Here is a 3,167-nt window from a genome sequence, read left to right on the forward strand (position 1 = left end):
GGGCCAGTCACTCAGCCACTCTGTGCCTCAGTTTCCCCTTGTATAACATGGGGACGTGGATGCTCACCCACTCTCGTGAGCACTCTATATCCATGCGAAGTATCGTTGCCACGTACAAGGGAAGCAGCCGGGTGTTGTCTGTGCCAGCTTGCGGCAGCACAAGGAGTCACTAGCACATCATGGAGCCGGGGAATCATTTTGCCTTCCAAGAGATGTCAAAATTGAAGGACCCCGGGTGAGAAGTTCAACCCAACCACTAGTGTTTGTAACACAAGAAGTGGGGGCACAAAACCTAATCAGACGAGAATGGTTTTCCTGGGGGAAATAGGATTTTGGAGGAGAATTTTAATTTCCCCTTGTAGGTTTCACTGGAAACACAAATGCAGCAGCAGCAGTGCCAGGAAGGGAAAGTGACCATAAGCAGGACGTGAAACTGACGGGCCTAATTTCATGGGGGACGGTGCTCCGTTCTGGTCACCTTGTTACAAAAAAGCAGAGGGCAAGGGGCTCTGGAGATGGGTGGTGAAAATGATTGGAAGCCTGGCGAGACAACCATAGGAGGAGTGAGACGATCTGGATGGGTTAGTTTAGAGATTAGGAGAGTAAGAGGGACCATCATAGAGTGGGTACGTCTGTCACTCCTGCTTACAAGAACGAAGAGACCAGAGACCGAGAGCTTTAAATATATTTAAAACTAATAACATACTTGTTTACACAACACATCATGAGCCTGTGGAACTCTCTGCCACAATGTATCCTTGAGCCAAAAGCACAGCGGGATCCCAGAAAGGGTTAGATATTTATTTATATGGATAATGTGAACATCTACAACTATATGAAGATAGAATGGAAAATTATAAAGGACTGAAATCCTTCCTGAGTCAGGGCAGAATCCAACTACTGACTGCTTGGGGTTACGTAGAAACCTCCCCATGGCCAGGGCACTCCGTAATTATCCATTTCTTCGACTGAAAGCTCGTCAGGGCAGGGACCAGGTCTAGTCTATGGCCTGGACCAGAGCCTATGATTGTACAGTGCCTTGCACAATGAGGTCCTGATCTCATCCGGAGCCTCCGGGTGCTACCGAAATACAGCTAATCGTAATAACTATTGTGATGGGGACCCTGAATGCAGTGTAGCATCACGGCCGGAGGACTGCAACTCAGCAGACTTGGGCAAGTTACTACCCCATTGCTCTGTGCCTCAGTTTCCCCATCTGTAACATGGGAATAAAGCTACTGGCCTCCTTTGTAAAATGCTTTGAGTTCTACTGAGGAAAAGCGCTGTGTGGTAGCTAGGCTGGTATCTGTCCATAAATGAGATTTAATATAGGGCAAAAAGGAGAGAAACGCTGAGTTATGGAGATCTGTCAAGGACTTTTCTCATCCCAGGCAAAGGGATACTTACAGAATGAGGCTCATCTAGCAGGCAAGGTCTGTCTGGGGAGTGAAGCATTTGAAGGCAGCTGTTTAGCATTGCTAAAGGTCATTCTCCCCATTTTGAGACAGTCTCCTGGAGGACAGGGGAATGCAGACGTCTGTCAGCTCAGCACCTAGTCTCTGCATGTCTCCACAGAGGGCTGCTTAGGGGTGCTATCTGGGATGTTAAGGAGCTCTGGAAAAACCCCGGACGTCAAGGGACTTGATATGGACCCGGGGAGAGGTTGAAAAATGGGGTTTGGGGTTGGAGAATGGGAGCGACCTCTGTGACACAGCAGGCAGAGGCTGATCGGGGAACAGTCAGAGGGGGGTGATTTCAAAGGTTGACCAGATGTCTCTGGAGCTAAGCTACCCCACCTCGCTGGGGGTGGCAGAGTGTTCCTATGAGGTAGGATATGAAATCTGTAGCGCTGTGGAACTGCATAGGCACAGCCTGCCTGTAGTAGGGCAGAAAACGACTGTGGTCTGGTTCATTTCCTGCAGGTGCCTCACAAGAGGGAGCCCCCCTAAGCAGAGACGGTGAAGGGTGCAGGAATCTCTGAAGCCTCCCCAAGATGCCAGTCAGTGGGCACGGGCAGTGATGTCCCCTGTTAGAGGGCTTATCCCTTCACCCTCCCGTTCCCTGGCCCTTCTCGCCTGAACAGAGAGCAGCAATACCTGAAGTCCGAAATTGCAAACAATTTGATGTTTATTGGGGTGAACTTCCAGCAAGCAATGATTCCAATTTCCTTCCTCAGTGTCCCCCTCCCCAGCTCAGACACCACAGAGCCTTGCCTGTCTCCCTGTTCCCATTCCCTGTTCCCGTTCCCCCCCCTTAGCAAAACAGGATTCCAATTCCCCACCACTTCCTTCCTGATTGACTGCAGACTATATAGTAAAACTTGAGTTCTGCTTAGCTATCCCTTAACCAATCATTTTACTGAAATTGAACTAACCAATCCTAACATAGTGTAACATGGTTATCTAACCAATTATATCCCACCACCTTAATTGGTTTACACCCAACAAAATTAATGATACAGCAGACAGAAACAACCACAGAACCAGACAGAGATTATACAGACAAACAAAAGGGAAGTGATAGAACAACAAAGAAATGAGGATTTCACACCCCAGCTATTGATAAGTGCGTTCTTGCCAGGCAGGATGCTATCGAACTAAGTTTTCTTTACATCTTCTAGGCTCTTCCCTTTCTCTGGAGGTGATAGATTGAATCACCCTTTTAACAGCCCCAAACTGCCTTATTTCAGTGCCACTGGTGAGGACGTGCTGCCCCTGCTGTTTAGCCAAAGGCCTTAGTCTAAGAACAAGGCCTTAGACTATCATAGTGAGAGAAAGCCTATAAACAGGCAGACTGATTTTGATTCTTGTTTTGTACCTCTATAACTAGCTAAGTGATAAGAATACATCTAAATTCTTAAAGTATAGGCCTTTACAGACAGGCCTGAATATTTATATCCTAACATACCTAGGGTGACCAGATGTCCCGATTTTATAGGGAGAGTCCCGATTTTTGGGTCTTTTTCTTAAAGAGGCTCCTATTATCCCCCACCCCCTTCCCAATTTTTCACGTTTGCTGTCTGGTCACCCTAGAAGGGAGGCTGGCCCACCACACAAGCGGTCAAAGAATGAAAAAGTCTCTGCCATTCGGAGCTGTATGGGGACAGAAGACTTTAGGTACATAAGCCAATGGCCATCAACTCCTATTCTGGGTTGGTTGGTTCTCCC

This window comes from Terrapene carolina, unplaced genomic scaffold (assembly GCF_002925995.2).
Source record: "Terrapene carolina triunguis isolate 2854851 unplaced genomic scaffold, T_m_triunguis-2.0 Scaffold88, whole genome shotgun sequence".
Classification (NCBI taxonomy): domain Eukaryota; kingdom Metazoa; phylum Chordata; order Testudines; family Emydidae; genus Terrapene; species Terrapene triunguis.